Source organism: Triticum aestivum, chromosome 3B, assembly GCF_018294505.1.
Source record: "Triticum aestivum cultivar Chinese Spring chromosome 3B, IWGSC CS RefSeq v2.1, whole genome shotgun sequence".
Classification (NCBI taxonomy): domain Eukaryota; kingdom Viridiplantae; phylum Streptophyta; class Magnoliopsida; order Poales; family Poaceae; genus Triticum; species Triticum aestivum.
Window position 1 is genome coordinate 230,592,229 of NC_057801.1, and position 22,199 is coordinate 230,614,427.

Here is a 22,199-nt window from a genome sequence, read left to right on the forward strand (position 1 = left end):
TGGTACAACGTCTACCGAGGGGGGAACAACACCGGCAAACAGAGAAGAAACATGATCAATGCAATGCACAATATGATGCATGCTATGACATGGCAATATGAATGTGTTTTGGCTAATGCAAGCTAGAACAGAATGGGATGAGTCCGTTTGAACCAAAGATTCAAATGCAAACCCATTTTAATAGGTTATATTAGTGCATTAACTTGTTTCATCTAAACAGCAAGGTTAAAGTGTTCTAACATGCATGAAAACAGTACAGATGGATAGATTGGATTTTCTGATCATTTTTCATATATAACTTATTTCATTCTGAGTTACGGTTGATTTTATATGAATTTTATAAGTTTTGGTTATTTTCTGGAATTTCCTGAATAAGAACAAATCCAGAAAATAATTAACTGCGTCAGCATGACGTTGGTGTGACGTCAGCAGGTCAACAGGGGCTGGTCCGGGTCAAACCTGACCAGTGGGGTCCACAGGTCAGTGACCCAGTGCATCCCAGGGTCAATGACAGGTGGGTCCGGTCAGCAGACACGTCAGCACAGTCAACTCCGACGCGTGGGTCCCGCCGGAGTTTAAACTAACCTAACCAGAAACGAATCTGGGATTAATTAGGGCATGGGGCCCATCTGTCAGCGGCTAAGGGGTTAAATTAGAAGCGTCATTAGCCACTAATGAAGGTGCCACGTCGACAGCTAAACGCCGGTGCTAAGCACAGCACGACGGCGACGCCCGTCCGGCCAACTCCGGCGACGGGAGCTCGCGTGGCCAGGCGCGTTGGAACACCCGCAGCAGGGCGCATCGGATTGTGGTGGTGGCTGGACCTAGGGTGGTCTGTGGCGGCGGCGGCGGCAAGTTGGGCGGCGGCCGGAGTTCGGCTTAGCACGGGCGAGGCGCTGCGCTTGGCTGACGAGCGAGCTAAGCGGCGGGGCGGATTCTTGCTAGCTCCAGTAGCACTCTGGTGCCACTGGACCGAGCGGAGGTGCTCAGGAGCGAGGACCTCATCGGCCATGGCAGACGGCGGTGCGGGAGCTTGCGGGGCAACAGCTAGAGGATGCGAGGGACAACGGGGAAAGGGGAAACGGGTCAGCGGCTCACCACGGGTCGTCCGGTGCTGCTTGAGAGGCCGGGGAAGTACGGGTTCCGGCGAATCGACGACGACGACCTTCGGTGCCCGTGGAAGAAGACGATGGAGCCGATGTTGCAGGGCATCCGGGCCCGTGGGACTGGTCGTAGAGGTGAGCCGCAGCGAGGCGGAGCTCGTGGGCTAGCTAGCTAGGCGTGGGGATGTCGGTGTCCGCGGTGGTGCTCGCCGGTGTTCTCGGGTGCATACGGGGGAGAACGAGGGAGAGAGACAGAGGAGGGGGATGGGCGCGGGAAGAGTCGAGAGGGAGCCAGGGGGTTGCGTGGCGTCGTCTGGGGTCGCCCAGGGCGTCGGCAGAAGCAGGAGGTGGCCGGCGCGGGGTGGTCACGCGCCTCCATCCTTCTGGCGAGGGAGGAAGACGACAGGGAGGAGGCGGTCGTGGGCTGGGCCGGCCAGCTGCAGTGCTGGGCCGGTTGGTGGCGCCAGGTAAGTTAGGTAGGACTCTACTCTTTTTTTAATTTTTCTTCTATTTTGTTTAGTTTACTTCCTTTTGCCACTGTTTCTAAATAAAACAAATTCAAAACAGTGACAAAATTCCCCTGAACATTTTATTTAGCACAATGGAATTATACCAAAGTACATAAAATTGTTTCAGTTATGTGAACATACATTCAGTATATATTTGAATATAAGTTCAAATTCAAATACAGTATTGATTTAAATTCAAAGTCCCAAAATAATTCCTTAAAAATGTTCCTAGATTTTGGTTTGATATATAGCTCTTGCCAAAATTTCAAACATTGCAAAAGGACATCTTGGAACAAAGAATGAGATTTCTAGGGTTCTTTGCCCTTCTTTTAGTTAAGTTTTTGAGGCTTCCAAAATTCCTCAATTCAAGTTTCAGAAATTTAGACATGATGCATGGATGCAAAGCCACTATTTACAAACATTATTCTAGGGCTGTGACAACTCACCCCCACTAAACAAGGATCTCGTCCCGAGATTCAAGACGTGAGGTAAGAAGATAAAGGGGACACTATGTATCACAAACTTCATGATCCAACTGTCTTTCTCGAGGATGCTGATTCAGTGCTCCAATTGATCTTGACGTCTTTGCTTTTGAGATCTTCATCCAACACGAGGACAGAGACACTCTACAAGGATGGATCATCTTAATGATCACAAGATCAACTCACGGAATGAGATGTAGAACATCTCTTGAGCTGAGAGGAAAAACACACATCATGAAGGACGGAAGAAACAATTTGATAAGGTTTCAAAGTAGCCAGGAAAATAGTTGCCATGATACCACAACGAGACACCTTAGGGAAGGTAACTCGTAGAAATATCCCCTTAAGTGCCAAAAAGAATTACCTTTGATTTAGAGATCATTGAAACTCTTTATACCAGCCTAAGGCAAATCACAATCGATCATTTGAAGGAGTCTGAAAGAATGACATTCCCGGGCCAGAATGGATGATGTGGGTTACCTTGTTCAAGACAACACAAGGGATGATTTTTCTTATCATCGGGGATGGATGGAACCCACGGTAGGACCACTTTTGAAAATGATCCTGATCAGTAATTACTGAGAAGGGTAATCCAGAGTAGGGTGGCACGATGGCAGTGCAAGATGGGAACAAAATGCAAATGATGGGAATGATTCTAGTAACTGGGGAGGAACCCCATCAGTAGAGAGTGAATCCACTGTTTGAAAGATTATAGCATAATCGAGGAAACTAAGAGCACTATGAAATTAATGCCGACGATAAACCTAGCACTTGCGCGTTCTCTCAAGAACTTGAGCATTTCCATGTTCATCAAGGTTTTACCAATATCCGTGTTAAGGATCCTGGCAACACAACATACTCCCATGATGAATGGAGATGGACGATGCAGATGCAAAGGAGATAACACCTTCTCAGATTTCGCCTTAGCGAAGCCAAGGAAACAAAATCTGGATGATCGACCAAGAAACATTTAGCACTCCGCTTCTAATGTTCTCCTTGATGTGCTAGTGCAATCCATTTGTTGAAACGGTTTGGTATCTAGAACATCAAGTAACAGGTCGGATTTCGGAAGCTCAAGAATCCATAAGGAACAACTACGGAGGTAAATCCTGCAAAATCCTTACGGGGATGTGGCCAACATCTTCAATCAAGATACTACAATAATAGGTCTTCCGGCAGGGTGTGTTGGCAACGACATCCACTTTACCGGTTATCGCGAGACAAATATTATAGTTCTTGGGAAATGTTCCAACCATCATATCTGCCTGAGATTCAGATCTGGTTGGTGTCAGAATAATCCAGATTCATCGGGTCTGGAAAGAAAAATGAAAGTTTGCAACACAAATCGACGAGATGACGTTGCGAGATTCTCGGAGAATGAACTACGGTAGTAAGCTCCAAAACATGAGCTAGTTCTGCTACAAACATGTGAACACATTGTCCAAGACAAGCGTGACCACGTGGTAATCTTATAATAAAATACTACCAAGTTCAGGTTGGGGAACCATCATCGAGGATAACGAAGTCCTAACATAAGTCATGATTCTTAAGAAGGAACTTCTTCTCCTTGAACAAATCAATCAGTGGCTTGGTGTGCTAGGAAACACATATAGAATGGAGGCAGCCAACCTATCAAACCATAGAGTACTTTGCACGTGCGTGACTAACTTGGGACGATTCTAGAGGAAGCAAAAACTAATGTTCTCGAAGCCGCGGTGGCAGCTTGCATCAAAAGCACATGAGTTAGAGAGAATCACTTCTTTCATCTGAGCATATGCTTCATGAACTAGCATGAAGAAATGCTTATAGAAGTTTCCAATACTAGCTGGATGTTCAACACGATCATGGAGGAGATAAGGATGTTGTCAATGGGCTCAACAACAATTCATCCAGGTTTCCATGAAGATGGAGTTCCATAATTATGTGAAGAAGTGATAGCATTGGTCAGACCCAAAAGATATAATGGTGTATGCTCAAGGGACCAACCACGAGTAAGACAACATTACGAATATCGTTGGTTTTGATTTGATTTGACGATATCCCACTCTCAAATCAAAGTTTTGGCATGACAAAAGGTACAACAACTGATCACAAGGACCAATTGATGAAGATATCATCTTTCTTCAACACACACACACAGAAAGATATCCCTTAACATGAACTAAGTCAGACAAGATTCTATCTTCCAACTCTCCAAGTTGTTGTTTAGCTTGACCAACTAGCTCAGGGATATCCAACACAGATTCCTGGAGAAGGAGTGATTTATAAGAAAACCAACTTGATCACGAACTCAACATAGCGTCTAGGTGACAACCCGGTAATACTTCCGAGAAGATATTCAGAACATCACGAACTGTTGGATTTCGGGTTCCGGCAGACCCTTGAGGTTGGAACACTGGGGTGCGCGTGGAGATTCAACCCTCTGCCGGCTCGCTCCTCGCCGAATCGCTAAGATCTAATTACCAAACTGAACAACACAAGAGACACAACATTTATACTGGTTCAGGCCACCATTGTGGTGTAATACCCAACTCCAGTGTGTGGTGTGGTGGATTGCCTCTTGGGCTTGATGATGAACAAAGGGAGAACAGCCTCGCAAAGGTCTGTTCTTGGCTGGTGCGACGAACTTCTAGGGGGAGTGTAGTCGCCTCTCTCTCTCTCTCTGTGTGTCTTCCTATCCTTGTTCTTTCCTCTCTGATCTCGCCCCCCTACCCAGGGGGTGGCTAGTCCTATTTATACGCAAAGACCATGGGCCTCTTCCCAAATATTGAGAGGGAAGGGCACCAACAATTGGCCATTTTGAAGGGGAATAGCGGGTACACTTATCCTGACTAAAGTTGGTCCTCGCCTATCAAAGGCTCTGGTGATGACACCGGCTTGGGCTCCACGATGACTTCCTTCCAGCCGTTGGGCTGGTCTTGGTCTCGTTGCACCGAAATGGACGCCTTTGCTTGATGCTCTCGCCTGTGCTTACTCCCTTTGCACCAAAGAGGAAAGGAGGACACTGCGCGGCCTGGCGCCCGACTGGCACCCTTGGTCATCATGGCTTGCGTCATGGGCACCTCGCGAGGTACCCTGCCTTGAACTCTCCGCCCCCTCATGACCCAGCCTGACGAGGCCGTGCCTGAGGAAGCTCCTTGTCGTCCGCCCCGCGAGGCTTGGCCCCTCGCGAGGGTCTTGAGCTTGCGTTGATGAAGATGGGTTGTGCTGGGCCTCCTTTGAGCCACGCCGCAGGCCGCAGGCAGGCAAGTCTGGGGACCTCCATTCCCAGAACGCCGACAGTAGCCCCCGGGCCCATGGCACGCCCGAACTTGGCTGAGTAGAGAGGCGAAAGGGCAAGTGCGAAGCGTCGTGGGCCCTAATAGCCTGCGGCCTTGGGCACCGCATGGCGGTTGATTGGACGTGGGCGGCACTGCTTCCCCACGACGCCGAACGGTTGGCCTTCGCCGGCTATAAGTACGGAACAGCGCGTGCCCTTCCAGTCTATCCTTCTGCTTCTCCTCCTTCTTGCTCCGTCATGCTGCAAAGGCTCCGATCCGCCGGTTATCCGCGGAAGAGAAGGGAAAGGCTCCCCAAGAGAATCCTGATCCGCTTCCCCCGAAGAAGCGCCTTGCCCTCTAGTGTCCGGGCGAGGGCACTCGCCAGGAAGCGTCAAGACCCTGGTGTGAGCGGCCGCCACCAGGTTCCCTCTTCCCTTGTACGCGCACATTGGCGGCTCTAAAGGAGTCGACGCCGAACGCCACAAGCGGCGCCGCCGCCGACGCCGGCTGGTCACGAAGGTGTGCGTCTTCCCCCCTGGAGTCCATGCAAAGGGCTCCTGCCGAGAGTTCGTGCTTCACGCCGCCACGCCTCCTAAGTCTTGGATTCGTCTCCCCTCTTTCTTCGCCTCCATCGTCCGGCAGGGGGAACCCCTGGGGCTCTGGCTGCAGCACGCGGGCTGCGGTACCCTCGCGACCGGGGTAGAGGTCGCGGTCGTTGCCCCGGGCGAGGTCTTCATTACTCGAGGCTGGGGCGAGGTCGCCCGGGTCTGCGGGATGAGGGGCGCCCTCACGATGCATCTGGAGTACGATGGTGCTTCGGTGATGTCCTTCAAGGTCTTCGACACGGAGGGTCATTGGCTGGAGTGCTGCCCCGGGAGAGGCGGTCGGGACCCTGCTGCGGCGAGACAGAGGCCGTCCGTCCGCTCCCTTGGCTGCTCCTTAGGCGACGGAGGCGCCGGAGGATCCAGCGACTCCGCCGAGCTCTTCGTGACGCTGAAGACGAGAGACGACAGCTACGAGCCCCCGAGCCTGCGCCGTTCCCGGAGCAGGGCGGGCTCGTCAGGCCGTCGCCGCCTCTGATCTAGATGGGGTTGGCGCCGGACTGGGCGGCCCACTGTTGATGATGGCATCTGCCGCAATGCCCCCTATAGTTAGGACTCCTTAGGACTCGCGCCTTTTGTACCTGCGAGGGGCCAAGAATATACCCCACGGGGGCTTGTAAGATGTTTGTAGATCCGTCTGTCAATATGATCCTTATTATGAAGCAGTGCGAGATGCTCATTCCTTTTTAGCTTAGTTTCCTTCTTCCAGTCCTCACGAGGGCTTGATGCTCTGCGCCGACAGGTCCCAGTCCCAAGGTGGCTTCAACCGTCGCTGGTATGCCAGGTCGCGATGCCGTGGTCAAGGCCAGGAGGTGAGCGGCCCGAGGTCCGGTAAGAGCCCCTGAGTCGCGATGCTTAGGAGGTCCCCCTTAGCGCTCAAGCAGCCATCGTTTGGTGAGAAAGGAGAGCGACGTTGCTAACACGGGATTGCATTGAGTGCAGTGGTGGTGCTGCGATAACTAGTGTCTCTGTAGGGTGACTTATCTCGAGGGTCAGAAAAATGCGTCCTGGTGCGGCGCTAGCCTTGGCCGTCGCGAGGTTGCTTGGCGATGCTCCTTGGATGGACCCTGCAGGCTCATCACAGAAGGAACGAGGGTTTGTCATGACAATCGACAGTTATCCGTTAGTTGCTCTAGAGGAGCGTGAAAGGCCTCGCGAGGTGTATTGGGGTACCCGTGAGCCAGCGCGGGGCTCACGGGGCCCTACCTCAAGGCGGGTTGCGCCTGGCTCTGGGCCTTATCTTGGAGTTTGTTCCTGTAAATTTGGCCAGATGCCGGTGCTCTACGTCTTCGGGTCCCGGCTCTCGGGCTGGTCTCAGCCGTTGGTGGCATGCCAGATCGCGATGCCATGGACAAGACCAGAGGGTGAGGGCCGGAGAGCCGGTAGGAGCCCTGAGTCGCGATGCTCAGGCACCCCGCCCCCTTTAACGCGCAAGCTGGGTTAGATGACGAAACTCTACGTCCTCGGGTCCCGGCTCTCGGGCTGGTCTCAACCGTCGCTGGCATGCCAGGTCGCGATGCCATGGACAAGACCAGAGGGTGAGGGCCGGAGAGCCGGTAGGAGCCCTGAGTCGCGATGCTCAGGCACCCCCCTTTAACGCGGAAGCTGGGTTAGATGATAAAACTCTACGTCCTCGGGTCCCGGCTCTTAGGCTGGTCTCAGCCGTCGCTGGCATGCCAGGTCGCGATGCCATGGACAAGACCAGAGGGTGAGGGCCGGAGAGTCGGTAGGAGCCCTGAGTCGCGATGCTCAGGCACCCCCCTTTAACGTGCAAGATTCCAACACCCAGGAGAAAAAGGCACCAAATAACAAGCATGGTGGATCGAAAGCATAGTCCTAAGATAAACGCAAGAAGGATACATGCCGCTGGGACAGGCCCGAGCGGCTTGGGAATGATGCAGCCCAAGGGGCGCCCCCAATAAGATGAGCTAAGGACATGAAATAAAAGGGATACATGCCGCAGGGACGGACCCACGCGGCCTGGGAATAATGCAGCCCTGAAGGTGCTCCCAGCTAGAAACGAAACTTAAAAGATGTCACCTGATGATGTTGGGGACGAAGGGGTGTTGGTGTAGCAGACACGGTGGGCTGCGGGAGCCAATCCTCACGAGCCCCCAGGCCTAGGGGCCTCGGGAGGCTCCAGAGGCGCCGGCGGCTCCTCGCGTGCCATCTCCATCTCCGCCGGGGCTGTGGCACGCCTGACCTCTTGAGCCTCCAAGATGGCCCTCATGAGACGCTGGTGCGCAGCAGCCGCGTTCGGCGGGGCGTAAGGCATGCACACGTAGCTGTGGGGCGGACCCTCGCAACGTCCCGCTCACGAGGGCCAGAGGCGCTCTTGAGACGCAGCTCGATTGAGCCCTGGTATGTCGATGCAGACGCGAAGCCCACCATCCTCGCCTGGATGTGGGGCCACAGCGGGTAGGCGGCGGCTGCCTCTCATGACCCTTGACTCCTGTAACTCCTGAATGGCCTTACTGACGAACTCCTAAGGGTTTGGCCCTCCTTGCCTTGCTCCTTCTTGAGGGAAATGTGCTTCGAAGGACGCCTCCACGTGGTGCCCAAGTGCCTCCCTCGTGACCTCGGCGAGGTCGGCGGCCCTCCAGGGGAGAGCCCCCGAGCCTTGCCTGAGGAGGGCGCCGGGCGGGCTTCCCTATGCGATGGAAGGAGGCTCCTCCTGGCCAGGCGCGGGCCCTGAGGGGCCTGCCTCCTGAGGAGCTGGGCCGGTTGATGTCTTCTTCTTCTTGGGTGCGGCCTAGGAAGGCCTCCTGCTGCTGCGGTCTGGGTCTTCCAGTGATGCGGCCTGAAAGGCTCGCTACAGGGAGCACACTGCGTCTCTCTCTTCGCAGGGCACCGTGATGACCCCGCCGCTTCCTGGCATCTTGAGGACGTTGTAGACATGGTGGGTTACGGCCATGATCTTGGCCAGTGCCGGGTACCCGAGGATGGCGTTGTATGGCAGGAGAATGTGGGCGATGTCGAAGTCGATGAGCTCGGTGCGGTAGTTGTCGCATGCCCCAAAGGTGATAGGAAGGCGGACCTGCCCTATCGGGACCGTGGAGCCGTCGGTGACTGCGGAGAAGGGCTTGGTTGGCTGAAGCTGACTGTAAGGCACTTGAAGATTGTTGAATGTTTCCACGGACAAGACGTTGAGCCCTGCCCCGCCGTCGATGAGGGTCCTGGTGACTAGCACGTTGCTGATGATTGGGGAACAAAGCGTCGGGAGGACTCCTGCTGTGGCCGCGCACTTGAGCTGATCTGCTGAGCTGAACGCGATGGCGCACGCCAACCACTTTAGAGGGTGCGTGGCCTCGAGCATGGGGAGGACTGCATTCACTTCGCAGGCGAACTGCTTGAAGATGCGCTGAGAGGCTAGGGCTTGAGCTCCGCCCAGGATGCACGTGATTGCACGCGGTTCCTGGAAGCCCCCAACCCCCTCGTCCTGATGACGGTCTTCATTCCTTCTTGGCTGCAGTGGCAGTGGAGGGAGGCCTACGTTCCCTTGCGGGCGATCCTTGCGAGGCTAATCCGTCCAGCCTCCCTCGTGAGGCGGGTCCTGCCAGCGGTCCTCGCAAGGTTGGTCGCGCCACCCTTGGCGCGGGCCGCGGTCTTCCCAGCATCCTGCATACCTTCCTCCTCGTCGGCCGTAGCCCCGGTCACTACGGTCGGGACGTCTACCGACCCTTCCTTCGCGCACGGCCCAGAGCGCTTGGCATTCATTTGTGTTGTGGGTGTGGAGGTCGTGGTACACGCAGTACTGACTGCCCTTGGAGGATTCGGGCTGGTCTCTGCCCCGTTTGGTGTCTGGCTCGGCCGCGAGCACGGCAGCCCCCTTGCGCTTAACGTCCTTGGCCTTGGGCTTCTTCTCTTTGGGGTCCGCGGCAGGCAGCTCGAGGAGGGAGAGGCGCCCCTCCTCAGCCCTGGCGCACTTGGTCGCCAAGTTGAATAGCTCCAAGGAGGTGCACAGGTCTTCATGCATCGCCAGCTCCTCCTTCATCTTGACGTTGCGCACACCGTCGGAGAAGGCAGAGATGATGGCCTCCTCTGTTATCCTGCGGATCTTGAGGCGAGCATTGTTGAAGCGCTGGATGTACTTCTGCGGGTGGCCGGTCGCGAGTACCCTAAAAGTTGGCGATGAAGCGGGTGCGCATCTCGTCCCAGGAAGAGATCGTGCCTGGGGCCAGATTCAGGAGCCAGGTGTGGGCTCCGTCCTTGAGCGCCATGGGAAACCAGTTCGCCATGACCTTTTCGTCTCCGTTGGCAGCTTTGATGCCCAACTCGTAGAGTTGGAGGAACTCCGCAGGGTCAGCCGTGCCGTCGTAGCGTGGGGGCAGGTCTGGCTTGAACTTGCCGGGCCACGCGATGCCGCGCAGCTCGGAGGTGAAGGCGCAGCAGCCCGCCGTGGCCACGGGGGGCCTTGGGCGACGGAGAGCTTAGTCCTGCGGGTCCCCATGCGCCGCGGCTGGGGGCAGCGCAGGGTCTTGACGTGCTGGAGGAGGGAGCGTTCGGGCAGCTTCTCATGGGAGAGGGACTTCTTGGCAGCTCTGCTCTTGCCGTGCTGGCGCCTGGCGGAGTGGGTTCCGCCCAGGGGCCGCGCGCCTTGGGGCCAACGATGAGCGCAGGAGCTCGTTTGCCGCGATGAGCACAGCTCGGGCCTCCATGGCTGCCCGGGGCGCGCGTGACGAAGAACCGGCGGGGGTGAGCAAGGGCGTGGCAGTGCGGCCGTCCCGCCTCATGGATTGATGCTGGGACGATGCTTGCTGCTCGTTCCCCACTGGGCCGGTGGCGGCGTTGACAGCAGCTGATGGGGAACGACGAGGGCGCCCGCCGACAGGAGCCGTCTGGGCGCCATGGGAGCCGAGGGCGGCTCGGCGCTCGGCGCGAGCCCGGCGAGCGTCAAACATGGTTGTGGTGGTTGGGGAAGAACGAGACGATGGAAGGCAGATTCCGGCGCACCCCTACCTGGCATGCCAAATGTCGGATTTCGGGTTCTGGCAAACCCTTGAGGTTCGAACACTGGTGTGCGCGCGGAGATTCAACCCTCTGTCGTCTCGCTCCTCGCCGAATTGCTAAGATCTAATTACCAAACTGAACAGCACAAGAGACACAAGAATTATACTGGTTCAGGCCACCATTGTGGTGTAATACCCTTCTCCAGTGTGTGGTGTGGTGGATTGCCTCTTGGGCTTGATGATGAACAATACAAAGGGAGGACAACCTCGCGTAGGTCTGTTCTTGGCTGGTGCGACGAACTGCTAGGGGGAGTGCAGTCGCCTCTCTCTCTCTCTGTGTGTGTGTCTTCCTATCCTTTTTTCTTTCCTCTCTGGTCTCGCCCCCTACCCAGGGGGTGGCTAGTCCTATTTATAGGCAAAGTCCGTGGGCCTCTTCCCAAATATTGAGCGGGAAGGGCGCCAACAATTGGCCATTTTGAAGGGGAACAACGGGTACACTTATCCTGACTAAAGTTGGTCCTCGCCTGTCAAAGGCTCTGGTGATGACGCCGGCTTGGGCTCCATGATGACTTCCTTCCAGCCGTTGGGCTGGTCTTGATCTCGTTGCATCGAAATGGACGCCTTTGCTTGATGCTCGCGCCTGCGCTTGCTCCCTTTGCACCAAAGAGGAAAGGAGGACACTGCGCGGGCTGGCGCCCGACTGGCACCCTTGGTCGTCATGGCTTGCGTCATGGGCACCTCACGAGGTACCCTGCCTTGAACTCTCCGCCCCCTCATGAGCCAGCCTGACGAGGTCATGCCTGACGAAGCTCCTTGTCGTCCGCCCCGTGAGGCTTGGCCCCTCGCAAGGGTCTTGAGCTTGCGTTGATGAAGATGGGCTGTTCTAGGCCTCCTTTGAGCCACGCCGCAGGCCGCAGGCAGGCAAGTCTGGGGGCCCCCGTTCCCAGAACGCCGACACGAACCACCGATATGTTACTAAGATCGAGAACAATCTTGCTTTGAGCAAGACGATATGATCAAATAAGCAAGGGATTGAATAATCCTAACTCATTGATCGAAGAGTGCACCAGAAATAAGGACTAGGTAGCACGATCAATCTTAGAATGATGATTCAATAACCAAAACACTAAGAGTGAGAACATTGTCCATTTACTACCAAGCAACGAGGTTGCTAGGAGTATCGATTTCACACATCACAGTTCACTTGTCGGCATTCCGGTTACAACAACACGGGACCGAGGAATGAATAATGGTAGCTAGAAGTATCACTGCGTCGAGAATTCATGAGAAATGGTGCAATCCTCATGACAATCCTGACATAAAGGGGTTAATACTCCGAGGTAGAACAGAACCAAAAGCTAGATTGGCATTTGATTTGCAGATTACAACTGCTTTGACCCAATCCTGGATATGGATGAGGTACTGGAGTTTGTTTCTCCTAGTCATTCCAGAATAGAATGGCTCGACGGACCACAAGAATAATAGGCATCGATGAACACAGTTGCACAACTATTCATGTCTATCAATTGATAGACGAGGGTTAGAAGACAACTAAGAGGGACAACTCAAGGAACATATAACTGTCTGAGTTGTGGATGCATAGATTAGTATATCGAACCAAGTTCAACATGTTTCTTCCGGATAACCCATGCAGAGAGGTAGGACTAGCAGGGTCACGATTATGAACGGAGAATTCCTCAAGAGTACTCTGATTGTGATCTTTTGGTTCAAATAACTTCTGCCTTAATGGTTCATGGTATTTGGAAGAAGGAAATACCACGAACCTCGAGGACTATAACAAGGTTACTAATAACCTAAAGGAACTAGCAAACACTATCAACATGAAGTAAGTAGGGTGAATCTCGGGTTCAAGAACCCAGGAGTAGAATACCAACTACTAAGTGGAATCACGGGATGCTTTCGAGAATGATGGACGGAATCATCACACTGGGAACACATAACATGGCTAGATTACTAGTGATCCTCTAAGACACCTACGGTCATAATAATAACTCTAACATATATATCGAGGCAATAAAGCACCTCAACTCAGCAATTAGTGTGATTAACCTGGCCAGAAAGGACATCGAAACGGAGGGCAAGAATTTTGCAATTGCATTAGATTGTTTAGAAACCTGGGATGACTCGGATAGCATAACGGCTGTAAATGCTCAAAAAATTTGAGACATGCTACAAAAATGGTGGCATAACCACTCAGAAGCACAGTATAAAGGTTTCAAGATCAACAGTTAACATACGGAAGTAGTAAAAACTGAACTGAGATTTGAAACTATCAATTCTATAAGTCTATGGATTAGTAACATGTCATCCTAATAGATAGATGAGAAGCCTAGTTCTTAAACCCCGTAGAAGAGAAGAGGATGACCCAGATCAGAAGTCCATGAGGTATAAGGAGTAAAAGAGCCTTACCTTCCATCCCACAATCAATTCCCCTACATATAACTAAAGCATTTCTAGACTCAACTTCGACCAGTTTGGCTTGGTAATCCTACAGGCAGTCAGGCTCTGATACCAAAGCTGTCAAGACCCCGACTCAATGCCACATCGATCTAGCATGTAACACCTCATATCACTTTGCGGCCTCACGCACGGTATCCCCACGGGTGTCACCTTACCTTTGCCCCGGACCGTTTGCACCTTTTGGCACACGTATATGATAGTGTCGTTAGCATCCATATGATAAGGAGCCCGGGCTGACATGGCTAGTCGTAAACCCAAAGTGGCACAAACTTACAGGGACATGCATCCATGACCCAGCATCAAACGTGTCGGTCATCAGCAAGTGAATCCAGGCTGTAGCACTGGGCTAGCAGGACTCCGGTGAACCGGGCTGTAGCGGGCTAATAGGACTCCGGTATTCATCGCGTGACATTTCCCCGAAGGGACAGACACAGGAACAAAGAAGGACACATGCCGGCCAGCCTAAGTGTTCCAGAGCAGTAGCAAGCTACCATGGCTCAGTGGAAGCACTAGGAGACATTGCCCGGTAAGAGAGGCTACTAAGGATAAACAACTAGATAGTCAGATCCCACACATGCCAAGTATTTCAATAACATACACACAATATGCTCGATATGTGCAAATACAACATGGCATCACAACATGACTCTACAACTCAAGTATTTTATTCAATAGGCTCCGAGGAGCGAGATATTGCAAACATGGGTCTCATGACCCAACATTCAGAGCACACAAGTCAAGCACAAGCGGAAGCTTAGCATGTCTGAGTACATACATCTACAAATGAAAAAGGCTTAGAAGCCTGACTATCCACCAGATCCTGCCGAGGGCACAAGATCTTAGCTGAGGTAACAAGCTAAACATCAAAGTCCACACGGAACTACTAACGAGACTGACGTCTCTCTACAAAAACATAAAATAGGCAAACATGAGTACAAATGTACCCAGCAAGACTTACATCACAACTATCTACTTATGCATCATTATCAACAAAGGGATGGTGGGGTTTAACTGCAGCAAGCCAGCTTTGACTCGGTGGCTATCCTGAACTACTACTACAAGTAACTCTTTGAGGTGGCGCACACGAGTCCACATATTCACCATATCAATACACCACTGTGGATCCGCTCCCGTCTCCCTACGAGAACGCCATCCATAGCACTCACCCTTATCTTGCGCATTTTAGAGTATCCACTTTCACTTGTCTATGAACTGTTATAGGTAACCCAGAAGTCCTTTAACGCGAACACGGCTATTGGAATAGATGATGTTAACCCTGCAGGGGTGTACTTCTTCATACATGTTTCGACCACTTAGCGTCTGCACACGACATGTGCTCGGCAGACTTCAAGCGAAAGCCGACGTGGGTTTAGACCACAACCTACCTAAACACTCAAGTCCCTAGTCCAGGTTTATCGCCTATTCAGGTTCCATCCACAGGGAGTCCGGCCGATGTTTCCACATATGGCCCCGAACGATGTGAACACGGTTCCGAGACACCTAACGGGTGCCCGGTGTACCCGGCCACGTACCTACCACATCACAGCCCACCCCACGGTCAGTGCTGTCCACGGCCTCCAGTAGGCTACAAACACCAGAAACTACTTGCAACTGCTGGACAGAGAACTAGGGTGATTAAGAAGTCGAGCGGGGTCATATTTGAGGGCACAATGCATGGTAGTAGCTGAATCATGGATCACAAACACAGAACTCAATTCCTAAGGACGTCTTAAATGAGATAACCCACCATGTACTCCTACATGGCCTCTCACTGCTACCTTTACCAAATCGTGTTCACACACTTAGCTCACACACAGTAGGACATGTTCACACACCTCCGATTCATCCCCGATGAATCAGACCTGACTCAACTCTGAGCAGTAGCAGGCATGATAAGCAAGCATGAATGAGTAGGCACAACAGGGCTCAAACAACTCCTACTCATGCTAGTGGGTTTCATCTATTTACTGTGGCAATGACAGGTCATGTAGAGGATAAAGGGTTCAGCTACCGCAGCAAGTAACAGATGAATCGTTGTTGTCCTAATGCAGTAAAATAGAGCAGTAGCGAGAGAGTAGGATTGTATCGGAATGAACAAGGGGGTTTTGCTTGCCTGGCACTTCTGAAGATAGCATTGAGTCTTCGTAAGTGTCAACGATCATGACGTTGGTACAACATCTACCGAGGGGGGAACAACACCGGCAAACAGAGAAGAAACACGATCAATGCAATGCACAATATGATGCATGCTATGACATGGCAATATGAATGTGTTTTGGCTAATGCAAGCTAGAACAGATTGGGATGAGTCCATTTGAACCAAAGATTCAAATGCAAACCCATTTTAATAGGTTATATTAGTGCATTAACTTGTTTCATCTAAACAGCAAGGTTAAAGTGTTCTAACATGCATGAAAATAGTACAGATGGATAGATTGGATTTTCTGATCATTTTTCATATATAACTTATTTCATTCTGAGTTACGGTTGATTTTATATAAATTTTATAAGTTTTGGTTATTTTCTGGAATTTCCTGAATAAGAACAAATCCAGAAAATAATTAACTGCGTCAGCATGACGTTGGTGTGACGTCAGCAGGTCAACAGGGGCTGGTCCGCGTCAAACCTGACCAGTGGGGTCCACAGGTCAGTGACCCAGTGCATCACAGGGTCAATGACAGGTGGGTCCGGTCAGCAGACACGTCAGCACAGTCAACTCCGACGTGTGGGTCCCGCCGGGGTTTAAACTAACCTAACCAGAAACGAAACTGGGATTAATTAGGGCGTGGGGCCCATCTACAGCGTCTATGGGGTTAAATTAGCAGCGTCTCATTAGCCACTAATGATGGCGCCACGTCGGCGGTTAAACGCCGGTGCTAAGCACAGCACGACGGCGACGCCCGTCCGGCCAACTCCGGCGACGCGAGCTCGCGTGGCCGGGTGCGTTGGAACGCCCGCAGCAGGGCGCATCCGATGGTGGTGGTGGCTGGACCTGGGGTGGTCTATGGCGGCGACAGCGGAAAGTTGGGCGGCGGCCGGAGTTCGGCTTAGCACGGGCGAGGCGCTGCGCTTGGCTGAAGAGCGAGCTAAGCGGCGGGGCGGATCCCTGGGAGCTCCAGGAGCACTCTGGTGCCACTTGACCAAGAGGAGGTGCTCAGGAGTGAGGACCTCATCGGCCATGGCGGACGGCGGCGCGGGAGCTTGCGGGGCAGCAGCTAGAGGACACGAGGGCCAATGGGGAAAGGGGAAAACGGGTCAGCGGCTCACCACGGGTCGTCCGGTGCTGCTTGAGAGGCCGGGGAAGTACGGGTTCCGACGAATCGACGACGACGACCTTCGGTGCCCGTGGAAGAAGAAGACGATGGAGCTGACGTTGCAGGGCGTCCGGGCTCGTGGGACTGGTCGTAGAGGTGAGCTGCAGCGAGGCGGAGCTCGTGGGCTAGCTAGCTGGGCGTGGGGATGTCGGTGTCCGTGGTGGTGCTCGTCGGCGTTCTCGGGTGCATACGGGGGAGAACGAGGGAGAGAAACGGAGGAGGGGGATGGGCGTGGGAAGCATCGAGAGGGAGCCAGGGGTTGCGTGGCGTCGTCTGGGGTCACCCAGGGCATCGGCAGAAGCAGGAGGTGGCCGGCGCGGGGCGGTCACGCGCCTCCGTCCTTCTGGCGAGGGAGGAAGACGACGGGGAGGAGGCGGTCGTGGGCTGGGCCGGCCAGCTGCAGTGCTGGGCCGGTTGGTGGTGCCAGGTAAGTTAGATAGGCCTCTGGTCTTTTTTTAATTTTTCTTCTGTTTTGTTTAGTTTACTTCCTTTTGCCACCGTTTCTAAATAAAACAAATTCAAAAACAGTGACAAAATTCCCCTGAACATTTTATTTAGCACAATGGAATTATACCAAAGCACATAAAATTGTTTCAGTTATGTGAACATACATTCAGTATATATTTGAATATAAGTTCAAATTCAAATATAGTATTGATTTAAATTCAAAGTCCCAAAATAATTCCTTAAAAATGTTCCTACATTTTGGTTTGATATATAGCTCTTGCAAAATTTCTCAAACATTGCAAAAGGACATCTTGGAACAAAGAATGAGATTTCTAGGGTTCTTTGCCCTTCTTTTAGTTAAGTTTTTGAGGCTTTCAAAATTCCTCAATTCAAGTTTCAGAAATTTAGACATGATGCATGGATCCAAAGCCACTATTTACACACATTATTCTAGGGCTGTGACACATGGTGGAAATTTGAGCTTCCGGTATCTTTCTTTTATTTGTTATAATATCCTTCATGTATTTAGCATAATGATTTACTTTAAGCATATCAGTTAAGCTCATACATAAGAAGATAGGTCTAATCATTTCAGCAAAGTGCTCAAAATCCTCATATCCTTTTTCTTGGATGGTTTAGGAGGAAAAGGCATGGGTTTCTGAACCCATGGTTCTCTTTCTTTACCGTGCTTCCTAGCAACAAAGTCTCTCTTATCATAACGTTGATTCTTTGATTGTGGGTTATCAAGATCAACAGCAGGTTCAGTCTCTACATCGTTATTATTGCTAGGTTGAGCATTAACATGAACATTATCATTAACATTATCAATAGGTCCATGTTCATCACCAGATTGTGTTTCAACATCAAAAATAAAATATCATTGGGATTCTCAGGTGTGTCTACAACAGGTTCACTAGAAGCATGCGAAGTCCTATCATTTTTCTTTTTCTTCTTTTTAGAAGGACTTGGTGCATCTATATTATTTCTCTGAGAATCTTGCTCAATTCTCTTAGGGTGTCCTTCAGGATAAAAAGCTTCCTGAGTCATTTTACCAGTTCTAGTAGCCACTCTAATAGCAAAATCATGTTTATTATTTAATTCATCGAGCAAATCACTTTGAGCTTTAAGTACTTGTTCTTCTTGAGTGGTAACCATAGAAGCATATTTACGAATGAGTTTAAGTTCACCATTAGCCATATAATCACTCAAGCGTCCAATCATGTAAGAATTACTCTTTAATTCTCTACCAACATAAGCATTGAAATTTTCTTGTCTAGCCATAAATTCATCTAATTCATCCAAACATTGGCTAGGAAACTTAGTAGACGGGATTTCAACTTTATCATATCTATAGAGAGAATTTACCTTTACTACCTATGTCGGGTTATCAAGGCCATGTGTTTCTTCAATAGGTGGTATATTAAGACTGTGTATTTCTTCAACCGGAGGTAAATTCTTAACATCTTTAGCTTTAATACATTTTTCTTTCATAGATTTCTTTGCCTCTTGCATATCTTCAGGACTAAGAAATAGAACTCCCCTGTTCTTCCGAGTTGGTTTAGGAGTTGGCTCAGGAATTGGCTCAGGAGTTGGTTCAGGAAGTGTCCAATTATTTTCATTAGTCAACATATTATTCAATAGCAATTCAGCTTGATCGACAGTTCTTTCCCTGAAAACACAACCAGCACAACTATCCAAGTGGTCCTTGGAAGCATCGGTTAGTCCATTATAAAAGATATCAAGTATTTCATTTTTCTTAAGAGGATGATCAGGCAAAGCATTAAGTAATCGGAGAAGCCTCCCCCGAGCTTGTGGGAGACTCTCTTCTTCAATTTACACAAAAGTAAATATTTCCCTCAAGGCAGCTTGCTTCTAATGTGCATGAAAATATTTAGCAGAGAAGTAATAAATCATATCCTGGGGACTACGCACACAACCAGGATCAAGAGAATTAAACCAAGTTTTAGCATCACGCTTTAATGAGAACGGAAATATCTTAAGGATATAATACTAGCGAGATTTCTCATCATTAGTGAACAGGGTGGCTATAACATTTAACTTAGTAAGATGTGCCACAAAAGTTTCAGATTCATAACCATAGAAAGGATCAGATTCAACCAAACTAATTATCCCAGGATCGATAGAGAATTCATAATCCTTATCAGTAACAAAGATAGGTGAAGTAGCAAAAGCAGGGTCATATTTCATTCTAGCATTCAGAGTTTTCTGTTTCAGTTTAGCTAATAACTTCTTAAGATCAGATCTATCATTGCAAGCAAGAAAATCTCTAGCAGTTTCTTTATCCATAACATAACCCTCAGGAACAACACGCAATTCATATTTAGGGGGAGAACCTTCATCATCACTATCTTCAATAATATCAGTTTCAATATTTTCATTCTCTCTAGCCCTAGCAAGTTGTTCATCAAGAAATTCACCTAATGGCACAGTAGTATCAAGCACATAAGTAGTTTCATCATAAGTATCATGCATAGTAGAAGTGGCATCATCAATAACATGTGACATATCAGAATTATTAGCAGAAGCAGGTTTAGGTGTCGCAAACTTACTCATAATAGAAGGAGAATCTAGTGCAGAGCTAGATGGCAGTTCCTTACCTCCCCTCGTAGTTGAGAGCAAAATCTTGGTTTTAGCGTCTTTCAAGTTCTTCGTAGTGATCAACAGATATAAATCCCATGTGACTCAAAGAATAGAGCTATGCTCCCCGGCAACGGCGCCAGAAAATAGTCTTGATAACCCACAAGTATAGGGGATTGCAACAGTTTTCGAGGGTAGAGTATTCAACCCAAATGTTAGGCCCCCGACTCAATGCCACATCGATCTAGCATGTAACACCTCATATCACTTTGCGGCCTCACGCACGGTATTCCCACGGGTGTCGCCTTACCTTTGCCCGGGACCGTTTGCGCCTTTTGGCACACGTATATGACAGTGTCGCTAGCATCCATATGATAAGGAGCCCGGGCTGACATGGCTAGTCGTAAACCCAAAGCGGCACAGACTTACAGGGACAGGCATCCATGACCCAGCATCGAACGTGTCGGTCATCAGCGAGTGAATCCAGGCTGTAGCACTGGGCTAGCAGGACTCCGGTGAACCGGGCTGTAGCGGGCTAACAGGACTCCGGTATTCACCGCGTGACATTTCCCCGAAGGGACAGACACAGGAACGAAGAAGGACACGTGCCGGCCAGCCTAAGCGTTCCGGAGCAGTAGCAAGCTACCATGGCTCAGTGGAAACACTAGGAGACATTTCCCGGTAAGAGAGGCTACTAAAGATAAACAACTAGATGGTCAGATCCCACACATACCAAGCATTTCAATAACATACACACAATATGCTCGATATGTGCAATACAACATGGCATCACAAAATGACTCTACGACTCAAGTAGTTTATTCAATAGGCTCCGAGGAGCGAGATATTACAAACATGGGTCTCATGACCCAACATTCAGAGCATACAAATCAAAGCGCAAGCGGAAGCTATCATGTCTGAGTACAGACATCTATAAATGAAAAAGGTTGAGAAGCCTGACTATCTATCAGATCCTGCCGAGGCACAAGATCGTAGCTGAGGTAACAAGCTAAACGTCGAAGACCACGCGAACTACTAGTGAGACCGAAGTCTCTCTGCAAAACATAAAATAGGCAAACGTGAGTACAAATGTACCCAGCAAGACTTACATCAGAACTAACTACATATGCATCATTATCAACAAAGGGATGGTGGGGTTTAACTGCAGCAAGCCAGCTTTGACTCGGTGGCTATCCTAAACTACGACTGCAATGTAACTCTTTTGAGGTGGCGCACACGAGTCCACATATTCACCATATCAATACACCACTATGGATCCGCTCCCGTCTCCCTACGAGAACGCCATCCATAGCACTCACGCTTATCTTGCGTATTTTAGAGTATCCACTTTCACTTGTCTATGAACTGATATAAGCAACCCAGAAGTCCTTTTCCGCGGACACGGCTATTCGAATAGATCATATTAACCCTGCAGGGGTGTACTTCTTCACACACGCTCTCACCACTTACCGCCGTTTACACGACATGTACTCGGCAACCTTCAAGCGGAAGCCCAACGTGGGTGTCGGCCACGGCCTGCCTAAACACTCAAGTCTCTAGTCCAGGTTTATCGCCTATTCGGGTTCCATCCATGAGGAGATCCGGCCGGAGTTTCGCTCACAGCCCCAAACGATGTGAACAGGGTTCCGTGACACCAAACGGGCGCCCGGTTTACCCGGCCACGTGCCTACCGCATCACAGCCCACCCCTACGGTCAGCGCTGTCCACGGCCTCCAGCATACTACAAACACCAGAAACTACTTGCAACTCCTGGACAGAGGACAAGGGTGATCAAGAAGCCGAGAGGGTCCATTGGTTTCGGGCCCAATGCGTGGTAGTAGCTGAATCATGGATCACAAACACAGAACTCAGTTCCTGAGGACGGCTGCAATGAGACAACCCACCATGTACTCCTACATGGCCTCTCACCGCTACCTTTACCAAATCGTGTTCACACACTTAGCTCTCACACAGTAGGACATGTTCACACGCCTCTGATTCATCCCCGATGAATCAGACCTGACTCAACTCTAAGCAGTAGCAGGCATGACAAACAAGCATGAATGAGTAGGCACATCAGGGCTCAAACAACTCCTACTCATGCTAGTGGGTTTCATCTAATTACTGTGGAATGACAGGTCATGCAGAGGATAAAGGGGTTCAGCTACCGCAGCAAGTAACAGAAAATCGGTGTTGTCCTAATGCATTAAAAGAGAGCAGGAGCGAGAGAGTAGGATTGTATCGGAATGAACAAGGGGGTTTTGCTTGCCTGGCACTTCTGAAGATAACATTGAGTCTTCATCAGTGTCAACGATCACATCATCGGTATCACGTCTATCGAGAGGGAACAAATACCGGCAACACAGAAGGGAACACAATTAATGCAATGCACAATATGATGCATGCTATGACATGGCAATATGAATGTGTTTTGGGCTAATGCAACTAGCAACA